The sequence below is a fragment of the Rhineura floridana genome, chromosome 7 (genome assembly GCF_030035675.1).
Source record: "Rhineura floridana isolate rRhiFlo1 chromosome 7, rRhiFlo1.hap2, whole genome shotgun sequence".
Lineage (NCBI taxonomy): Eukaryota > Metazoa > Chordata > Lepidosauria > Squamata > Rhineuridae > Rhineura > Rhineura floridana.
The window spans coordinates 123,824,126-123,835,817 of record NC_084486.1 but is presented as its reverse complement, the minus strand read 5'-3'; the positions used below and the strand labels follow the sequence as shown (position 1 = coordinate 123,835,817).

Here is an 11,692-nt window from a genome sequence, read left to right as displayed (position 1 = left end):
CGCAGCTTCCCTAAGGTACTGAAGCTGCTGCCGCCATCTTACTTGATGGCAGAGATGTGTGCGCATAGCACGCACGTGTGCCATCAACAAAGATGGTGGCGGAGGCTTCATTCCCCTTAGGGAAACCGCGGCCGCCATCTTCATTAAGGGCAATGGTAAAGACTAGACAGGTAGGGGGCTGTGGGGGGCGTGGGGGGGCACACATGTACATGTACGCACATGCTCACACACACACACACACACACACAAACACACACACACCGGGGGGCCAGGGCAAGCTGATGCCCAAGGGCCCCCACATGCCTGAAGCCGGCCCTGGGAGCAGTCACCATTATAGGCAGGGAGTCTGTAATGAGAAAGGATGACAATTTATCCTCAGTGGATGTAGGAGCTGATGGTGAGATAAGAGGGATGCCTAGCTGTCACATTTCTGTAATGCTTTGAACCCTTAGGAGCAGGTTGGTATTGAGGTTTCCTTTATGAGTTGAAAAGGCATTTTGAAGTTCCTTGAAATTAAAAGTTCCTTGCCTGGGTATGTTCTTTTGTTTTCACAAAGGGCCTCGAAGTTTCCTTTCACTTTGTGAAGCTGTTGGCAGCCATTTTGAGAAGACTGCTTTGGAATTGCAGTGAGTGGAACCAAGACAACTTTCCCTCTTTGTGGCCAGCAGAGAATCTTTGGAACTGAGAGCAAACCCGGTAAAAGAGATTCTGTGGCAACAGAATTTTAAGATAATAATACTCTAATGTTTGATTGCTTTATTATGGCATTTATGTAGAATTCTTATTTATTTATTTGATTTTTTATCCATCCTTCACCATAAAGTCCCACGGTGGGTTAGAACAATAGAATATAAAATTATAAAAACAGATAAAACCATTGCAATTATAAAACTCCTAAAACAGTGGAATAGAACAATATTAAGTTAGAAAAAGAGAAGGGTCCCACAAAACAAAGTACATTAACTCTCAAAGGCCAGAGTAAAGAGATGTGTCTTCAGCTTATGGCGAAAGCTGTGCAATGAAGATGCTAGATGCACCTCTGTGGGGAGGGCAAGAAGGAGTTCCACAATTCCAGGCCACCATTCCTTGTAAATGGGAACTTTCAGGGATGGTGGAACTTTTAGGAGAGCCCACTCAGAAGATCTTAGCACCTGAGAAAGTTGGTAGGGATGGTGAAGGTCTTTCAGATATATGATCAGTACAGGATATTGCTCGATGTATGAGTGCTAAATATTATTTGACTTTGCATCAGCCCTTTGATGCAAGTTCCTCCAGAGACCCTGGATAAAAAACATTGATTGAAAATACGTAGAAACAGTAATATTTTTGTAAATGGTTACATGTACACATGACTCCCAATCCCTCATACTTATGGCAGCATAGCTTTGCTAGTGCTAGTGTGGCTTTTCCACTCTGAACATTGAAACAAGATCATTGTGTTAATTTCTGTTATTCTAGTCAATCACTTCCATGAATCCATATTAATAATTTGGTTCCACTGATCAGCATCTGAGCTGCTTTAAAGTTTAAATACTATATACTGAAGCACAATTTTCCCACTTGTGCATAGTACTAATTGCAATAATTTATCTTTGTTGAGTTTATGCATTAATTATTAGGAAGTTTGTTTTCCAAAAAGAACAGCCTAGAACAGGAAAAGTTTTATCTGAAGATATTTTAGATAATTACAACTGAAATAATTGTTTTAAAGTAAAGATTTACTTCCTAAGGTTATCCTGCTTTTGATGTGGAGAGGAATAATATATTCCTTGTATGTTATACACATCCCTGACTTAGACAGACAGACAGACAGAGAGAGAGAGAGAGAGAAGGGTGCGTGTTCTGTACAATGAAAATAAAAGTATTCAACACATTTGATTTGTTTTTTAATCAGGAGATGTGTATTATGCGTAATGAAAATATTCAGCACATTTGGAACACTTCACTATTTACATAAGCCAGTATGTAATATATTTAGTGTCATTCAGAAACCTCAAATTTCACAGCAATGATGGAAACGGGCCTGCAAAAAACTCAGTGCCTCTTCCCATATGACTGGTGCTCCATTAGTCAAGCTATAAAATGAGTATTTATTTATTTATTTATTTATTCTTATTAATTTATTAAACTCGCATACCGCCCCATAGCCAAATCTCTCTGGGCGGTTTACAACAACTAAAAACAAATACAATTTAAAATTTTAAAAACAATTTAAAACACAATTTAAAAATTTAAAACAATATAGTATGATATTTGTCTTCCCTGCAAGAGCATTGTGGATTAAACTTGAGTAGAGTCAAAATCCCCCTTCAATATCTTGGAGGAAAAGAGTTTATAAATACCAAATATTTTAGCAAATTAATTCTATTTCCCTACATATGCTTCTTTGTCTGGACCAGTTTATTTTTTAAAAAACCAACAATATTAAAATCCAAATGTGCAAAGAGGAGCAAGGTATTACAACCTAAGTAATAACTAATAAACTAAATAGGTAAGGATACAGGAAACCAGATTTCAGCTGAACATCAGAAAAAACTTCCTAACTGTTAGAGCAGTACAACAATGGAACCAATTATCTAGGGAGGTGGTGGGCTCTCAGTACTGGAGGCATTCAACAGGCAGATGGAAAGCCATCCATTGGGTATGCTTTAATTTGGATTCCTGCATTGAGCAGGGGATTGGACTTGATGGCCTTATAGGCCCCTTCCAACTCTACTATTCTATGATCTAGTCAGGTATTGTTTTCCATGACTGACAAACGCCTTTGGAGTTTTACCTCTTTAGTTCCCTTTTAATATCATTCCCCTTGAATTGTTAACTGTATTTTATTTATTTTTATCTATTGTAAGGTTTTATTGTTTTTATTTACTGTGTACGGTTATATTATAAGACACCCTGAGTGCTCCATTGTGGGGTAGAAAGGCGGGATAGAAATATTTTAAATAAATAAAATAGATAAAGGCTCTCCAGGTCTTTACTACCCCTGGTATTTAGCTGTTCAACTGGACATGATGGGCATTGATTGAACCTGGGACAATGAGCATGAAAGAATACACTTTACCAATCGGCAAAGAGCCCTCTCTGATAAATGTTGAACATTCACTCCCTAAAATAAGTGAACAGACGTATCTTACAGAATCTGCTTTGTGGACCACTGAACATCCTGGGAAATTCCTGTTGAACATTCTGAAGTCTAGTTTTCTAAGGACAAGCAAATGATATACATTGCTTTATGACATTTTGTATCTAATTCCTATAAACTCTGTGATTATGGAAGGAAGAATTGACAGTTAAGTAGGAGGTGGGTGGGATTTATTTTCATATTATATACTTTATAGCACATTTTGTTCATAATAAATCCAGCTAAACTGACCAGGAAAAAGTCTTGCAGATGATGAACTACCAATGGAGCTAGATGAAACAGATTATGTAGACGGAGTACTTTTTGAAACTATTGCTCATCCTTTGAATCAAGCCCAGAACATTTAATGAGGTCAAAAGAAACCTGTTGGTTAGGGATGCTCTCGCCAGTACTTCCTCATTCTTTCCTGTCTCTGACATCCATTAGCACCTCATAAATACAGGAAATGTATGAAAGGAGGAAATGGGGCAATAGGATACACTCCTGTTGCAGCAAAGCTACAAATAAGCTGACTTCTGCATCCAAACTCACCTTTGCCTTGAAGTACATTACTGCAGAGAACTCTGTTAGTGGTTACGGCCCAGTTACCCCTGAATTAATTGTTTACTTGTGAGGGTTTAGACTGCACGCAAGGGGACAAAGACCAAGAACTCGTAATGCTCAAACTGACAGAGAGTACTTCCACAGAAGCTTAGGTTTTTTGGGAAAATGCTGAAATAAAAGAGTACTGCAGTGCAATAATTGTTTGGTAGATTTTTCTCACCTTGTTTTGAGTTTTGCCATTATGTTTCAGGCATGTGCCTTGGTTGCAGTTACCGTTCTGGAAACTGAGCTGAAGAGATTTCAGGGACCATAAAATTCAAGTATAAATTAAGTTTACTAAATCTGAAACATCCCCGACAAATCCTTCACACATTATTCATTTTCCTCTGTTCAAGGGTGCCTTCAACATTTCAGAGGAACATGGCTACTCTACTGCAATATATCATTTATTTATCCCCATATATTTATCCTCCAGTGTACTTCAGTCCATGCATCTGTCACCTTTTCTGACAACCTCATGCTTTTGAAGGTGTGAGCTGTTCTTTACAGCTCTATGGGCTGGTTCACACATGCATGTTCATCACCTGAATAACAGATGCTGGGGACAAACATTAGGAGGGAGATGCTGCCTACGTGCTCTGTTTCTGACCTTCCTGGAGGCATCTGGTTGGCCACTGTTGTGAGCAGGATGCTGGACTACATAGATCCTTGCTCTGATCCAGCAAGGTATATTCTTATGCTGACTTACTATGTCAACATGACATTGTAAATCTAATACCACATACAGCACTTTCATGTTATCTGCATCTCCCCAAACTACAACACTTTTCAATTAAGACAGTTCACACATTTGTCTACCACTTACTAAGAAATCTATATGCATGTGTGAATCAGTACTTCTTATGAGAACACACAGAGTTGTGGGGTGGGGCTTAAACATAGAAAGAAACTGTAGTGTGAAGTAGTGTTACTTTATCATGGCCTACTAACAAGGTGAAATTAAATATATCTGTAGAAATGTCCCCAATACTTATTCATTACAGAGCTGACTGAAAGTGATAATGGTCTGTTAATGCAAATATTATAGAACATTCTTTTCTCCCTGTAGGTAAAGGAAGACAATGTTTTGATATTTTCACAGCAGACAGAATTAATGTAATCTTATTTATATTCAGATAGGAGGGCCTTCCCCACCCATGCACAAATATATGAAGAGATAACATTAAATGGTAATAAAGATTGTCATTCCTTAAGTACATTTTTATCAGACTCTTTGCTCATTCTTTTTTACCAGTTTCTTGACACAACAGTGTTAAACTAAACACTTGCCAGATTATGATAATGCTCTGCATTTTTGTACCTCTGCTATCTGATTTGAAAAGCCCCTTTCTGTCTAAATGCACTTGAAGTTGCTGCTTTTATAAAATAGAATTCAGTCTGGGGTTAATAAGCCTTCTTTGAACCATTTAGCAGTATCTTCACAGCACCCTATTGTTGAATATAAAAATATATTCACAGCAATGAAGGCAGATTTAATTAATATGTCTAATTAACAAAAGGGAAATTAACGTTTTATTTCTTGGCTGTTCCATTGTTTAGCATTAGCAGAAGCAAATGTCAGCTGAATTACATATGAGCTATGACTGCTGCTTCTCCAGAACATAAGGTTATCTCAATGTTGTTTTAGCGGTACATGAATTTGATGTCTCTGACAATTTCAGGCCAGCAGCCCATGTGATTCTATAATTACTTTTGCCACTTTCCTTTGGTGTAGTCATTCATTATGAGACCACGCTTATCTTGTCATACCTCCATGTCATTAGCAATGCTCTAATGCATTAGTGACCAAATGCAGGTTTCGCAGGCAGTGATTAGAGCTGCCGCAGTGCCAGCTGAATGAGTGATGCTTGAAATATCGGAATTGTTCTGCTAATTTCTATCAAAATAATAACAGCAAGATGTCAGCATGAAGAGCTGATTCTGCTCAAGGAACGTGCCATGTCTAGAGACAGTACTGTTATTGACAATACAATGTCCAGCTTATAGCATAGCTGAAACGAACAAACACACATTGCTTATTTTCTTCTATATATAACCTCACACCTTTATCTAAAAATACTCTTGTGTTACAGAGTTGTGGATGATATCAAATATTATTATTATTATTATTTATTACATTTGTATACCACCCCATTTAATTTAATATAAATGCTAAAAGAACATATAATTTGTTATGGTTTTTTTTAAGCAGAGGATTTTAACAGAAAATTACCTGCCCCACTGGAAAATGTATTTTCTTTCAGACATCTGCTAAGTTGTTATTGTTATGTTATCCATGCACTGGCCCAGTTTGGGAGCAATGGGTGGTATAGCATTGTTGAATCTGAACAGGTGTAGACTTAATGAGTGTTTGTATGTGAGACCACTCGGAGCAGGTGTAGAGTCTATCAGTACCTGGATGGGAAACCACAGGGATCCCCATCTTATCAGATTTCTAAAGGAACAATGGGATGTAAGTATAATAAACATTGTCAACTGTTGCCCCAGTCCACTAATTGTTTATGGATTTGGCAGCTCTGATGTATAATAATAGTACACCTTGAGCGTACATGGTGTTATACATCCTTTCAATTAAAAGAAAGACAGACAGGTCCTTGCCATGGAGAGAGTTTCCCTGTTCATTTCAGTAGAAACCTGATCCACATATGCAAAGAACTTCTGGTTAAGGACTCCCGTATTCCTCAGGTTCTACAGACATTTGTTGAAAATAATTTAGGCTGCAAGCCTGCAAGCTTACATGCACACTTATCTGAGAGTAAGCCCCATTGAACTTACATCTGAGTAGACATGTATAGGTTTGCACTGTTAGCAATGTAAGAGGCACTCAGTTAACCATCACATGTAGCATTAATTAAGATATATTTTACATTGGAAGCAATGTCTGAATCAGGGCCAGCTCCAGGCATGCCAGGGCCCTTGGGCATCAGCTTGCCGTGGGACCTGGCGTGTGTGTGCGTGTGCACACACGTGCAGTCCCCCCACGCCCCCACCTACCTGTCTCCTGTCTTTACCATTGCCATTAACTAAGATGGCGGCTGCGGTTTCCCTAAGGGGATGAACCCTCTGCCGTCATCTTTGTTGATGGCACGTGTGCGTGCTACGTGTGTGCATCTCTGCCATCAGCTAAGATGGCAGCAGGGGCTTCAGTACCTTAGGGAAACCACGGCCGCCATCTTCATTAAGGGCAATGCTAAAAGGCAAGAGACAGGTAGGTGAGATGAGGGAATGACGGGCAGGCGGAAGCTCCTGCCCTGCGATCCGCGGCTAGTGCTGCAGATTGTGGAAGGGGAGTGGAGGGGTCGCTGGGGGCCCCCCTGTAGCTCCAGGGGCCATCAGGCCAGTGCCCCACCTGGCCACCCTTTAGAACCAGCCCTGGTCTGAATGAACAAAATGCTACACTCATGTTACTGAAATTACTATGACAATAGATAGAAGCTGCCTGTAAAGCCCAGGATGAGTGATTTTTATTTCTTTACTGGCATCAAGAGGACAAATAGCTTGCATTCTAATTTACATGTGGACATTTATCTCAGGAGGCACAACTAAAATAAGGATTTGCTTTAAAAAAATTAAAATGACTTTCAGAAGATCAGGAGAGAACTCTGCAAACTCAACAGAAATATCCATTTCTTTAATCCTACAAAAGCAAGATGCAGTGGATCGATATGGATCCAGAAATCAACTGGTTTTCTAAGAACACAAGAAAAGCCCTGATGGATCAGATCAAAGGCCTATCTAGTCCAGCATCCAGTTTCCCACAGGCATCCCACAGCTTTCTACCACTGTTGTTTCCCAGTATTCAGAGGCATGTTGCTACTGATCCTGGGGGTAGTATATTTGACTACTAGCCACTGATAACCTTATCTTGGATGAATTTATTTAATCTCCTTTTTAAGATGTCCAAGTTGGCAGATATCACTACAACTTTTCTAAACTAAATAGCCCCAAATGTTCTAACCTCACATCATAGAAGTGTTGCTCTGGCCCATTGATCATTTCAGTTGCCCCTTTCTGTACCTGTAGGTCCACAATATCCACAAGAAGTGTACACAGTATTCAACCATGATTGAATTTATTCATTTAAAGCATTTTTACCCCACTCTTCAGCCAAAAAAGCTGCCAACATGGCTTAGATAAGATCGATAAAAGCAAGACAATCCCTGCCTGCTGGCTTAAAATCTAAACGGCATGATACAAAAGGAAAAAGGAAGAAGGAAGAGGAAAATGAACCCAGACACCCATGATAGACTAGATGGGCCTTTGGTCTGATCCAGTAGGGCTTTGCTTGGAAGTCACTCTCAGCAAAATGAGGAATGATTTCACTTCAGAACTCCATATTTGTCCATTGCTCCTATTTTCACCTCTCAAATATCATTCAGCTTTATCAAGTTTCTGACAGAAAGCCTTGAGAAGAGGCCTCTTTTCACTCCTGTGCTCAGACTAACATTACGGAAAGGGAAAAAAACAAATCCTCAACACTGCTACTCTCCTAATGTGCAGTGTCAGCCTCCCATACAGAAGGAATAATTTAGGAATGGATCAACTTAACTGAGGATACACAAAGTTGCATAATTAAACAAACACAGATTGCATAATTTATGCATCCAAATAAATTTTGCTGAATTGCATTCTTTTATCCTTAATGCATTTCCCTTATTGTTATAATAGAAATTCAATTGATGTAGTACAATATGTGGATGGTACAATTACATTGCGTAAGATAACTTTTATGGGGATGTGTTTTCATTTGTAAGCAGTACATGAAAAACATAGCAGGAATTCACCTTCCATTATATGTATTTTATCTATACTCACCAATAACTGCACTTCTACCCTTCACCTTTCCTGCCGCTCTACAGCTGTCTCATTCTCCCCAGAATCTCTCTGTGGAAGGAAAAGTGTGGATGAGACTATTTCATACTGGTGTTCTATAGAGAGCCTAGAACATCATTGGGCACTGTATAAATGTTATCAGTAGCAATAGTAGGGATAATTGCAGGTTTATGGGGGTGCTTATTGTTGTTGTTCTATTGTTTGGGTTTTCATAGAATAATGTGTTTGTGTTTGTTTTTAACAGTGTTGTAAGTCGCTTTGAGACCTTCAGATAGCAAGCAACTAACAAATCTAAAAAATAGCAGCAGCAGCAGCAGCAGCAGCAGCAGCAGCAGCAGCAGCAGCAGGGCTTCATTTACTTGAATGTCTCGTTAACAGACAGAGCTACTGCCAAAATTGAGTGGTCCTTGGCACTGTGGTGGGAATGGGTCTGCCATTCACTGACAACTAGGAATGGGGGAGAAATTTGATGTAGCTCACATTTAAAGCTGGTACTATCAAATACGCACTGTCCGAAACAGTATCAGAACTGAAACACAGCTATCCTTCAAAATTCGCTCTTATCCGAATTTTGCAATGCAGTTCTCCAGCCAACAATGCTTACCAAAACACATATATTATGGGGAAATTTGCATACAAATGATTGAATTAGTGGAAACAGCATAGACAAATGCGTTATATTAGAAGAAATTGCTTGCAAAAATGTGTAGATTAGTCAAAACTGCATGGAAAAAAATGGTTTATTAGGAGAAATTTACACTAAAATGCTGAACAATTTTAATGAGGATTTTTTTAAAAAAATTGCAGAAATATGGAGACCTGAATGTAAGTTTGGATAAATGAGAAACCAAGAGAACTAAAACTGACAGATTCTTCCATACCTACTGGCAATCTGGGCCCCCAACCAGTGCTGCTGCATGGTGCCACCATGGATCAAAACTGCCACCAGTCACTCCACTTGACCTAGGCCACGTGCATTTGCCAGGTGGGTGACAGTGCTGTGTGGTGCTGTTGCTGCTTTTAAATGGCAGCTGAGCCTGTACCTGGCTCTGATCTGCACTGGGCCCTGACATATTAGATTAACCAAAATGTAATACCCAGTGTTAACTAGGGATAGGGAAGAAATTCAGTCTGGTTCACTTAAAAGTGCAAATAAAAATGGAGGACCACTTGGAGACCTTCAGGTAACAAGCAACTAACAAATGTAAATAACAACAACAAGAACCCCCAAAAAACTGAGAAAAGGAGCAAAAAGCACGGGATAGGAAAAAACTAATTTGTTTTCCAACACATTTTGGACCACTCTGGTCCTTCATCAGGGAAATCCACAATTTAAAAATATTCATAATTACAAAACTGAATATTATATAAAGAAGCTCTTCATGAACAATATATAAAATCATGATAGACTTAAAAAGAAGCTCTGTTCAAAAACAAGTTCAGAAAATATACATCTGAACAATGAAAGCATAAATGTTTTAAAATATCAGTTCTTATAAATTAATATGAAAATGGAATACATGCATATACATTATAACAAAGATATTATGCTTACACAGATATATAGAAGTTCAATATTTTGTTGTACCATCTCCTCTTTCCTTGCACTATACAACTGAAACCAAATTTATCTTCCAACTCACCCTGATTTAAAACAGTTGTGTCTGAAAGTGGGGCCAGAAGGGCCAGAGTCTCATTAAGACCAACAGCAGTCATTCACATTTTAAGGACAACATACCTAACTCACATTTCTTCCAATAATATGTGAACCAAAGCACAAACCGAAGCACAAATTCAAATTTTGCACTTCGCTGAATTTTATGATGCAGTTTTTCAAGATAAAAAGTCTACAAAAGTGCAGGAGTGACTGGCAGGGAGGGGCACCGCCACAGAACTGGCCTCCTGGCACCAGCGTCACAGTCGCATACCAGGAAATAGAGGGGTGGGGCATCAAGGTTAAGGTGATGTAGGCATACTGGTGGAAGAGCCAAACTGGCTCCACCAGTGCACCTACACTGACCAAATTTTACTGTCACCCTGTCCTATCACCACACTGTCCCTATACAGCAGCCTTTCCCAACCAGTGTGCCTCCAGATGTTGTTGGACTACAACTCCCATCTTCCTGACCATTGGCAACGCTAGCTGAGGCTGATGGGAGTTGTGGTCCAACAACATCTGGAGGCACACTGGTTGGGAAAGGCTGCTATACAGTATATGGCTGCAGTGCTGGTGCCAGGAGCCCAGGTGTACAGAGCCATCCTCCCTGCCCCGCAAGCAGCAGCCTGGCAGCATTTTTCATTGGTAACAGAATGATCCAACGGGAATAGCACTATGTCACAATGTGTGATAATTTCCCAGGATTTTTTTAAAAAAATGTCTGCCCCCACTGTCCAGGAAACTTGACCTCCTGTATGGACACTCTCCTGTAACCATCACTCTGCCACTTCCCATAGTCCACCACTCTAAGTGGCCAACTTCATAGCAAAGCCATCTTTCACTTATCCAACTTTTTTTTTTTGGCTCATTTTGGCAATTGGTACATTTCCAGGTACTAGCAAGAATGTAAATATGGAATGAATCAACTTTTTCCACATTTTCTTTTGCAGCCCTTTTATGAAGAACAGATTTTCCACAGAGGAAATGAAAAAGTATATAACACTGAGAAACTGTAGTGTTATTGAGAACTGGATCAACTTCCAGTGTCAATAACTGGCGGTTTGTACCATAGTCAAGTGGACTTGCTCTTCAGTACAACTCTCTCTGTCTCTCCCCCTGCCCCTGCTTCAATTAGCTTCAGTTGTCTTTGGGAAGCAATTATCATGGATCCCTGAAATAATTTTTGCCCAAAGAGATGTGTATCATTATGATGAAAATCTTTTATGTCGGTTCTTTAAATTGCGCTTCCTCGTAAAAATGGCTAAACATTGATTTAATAAATACAGTTGATTTGTGTATATTGTTTAAATTAAAAAAAGGCACAGCATAACTTTGGTTTCCTGTATGGACACTGTAAAATTGTAGAAGGGTTTGTTTCTGTAAAATTTGCAGTCAGAAGGATCTTTTCATTTTAATATGCCTTTTTTTTCTAACAACAAAAAATAGCAAAGGAAAAC

At 39.3% G+C, this 11,692-nt stretch overlaps 1 long non-coding RNA gene across 1 annotated transcript; it reads right to left on the bottom strand.

The window, feature by feature from the left end:
• Positions 1 to 811: 811 nt before the first annotated feature.
• On the bottom strand, positions 812 to 10,180 carry LOC133388528 (uncharacterized). The gene is made up of 4 exons (XR_009763853.1): positions 10,134 to 10,180; positions 8,561 to 8,629; positions 3,906 to 3,974; positions 812 to 1,280 (listed from the first exon to the last, which is right to left on the bottom strand). It is a non-coding gene; the product is annotated as an uncharacterized LOC133388528 (long non-coding RNA).
• Between the last annotated feature and the right edge of the window lie 1,512 nt (positions 10,181 to 11,692).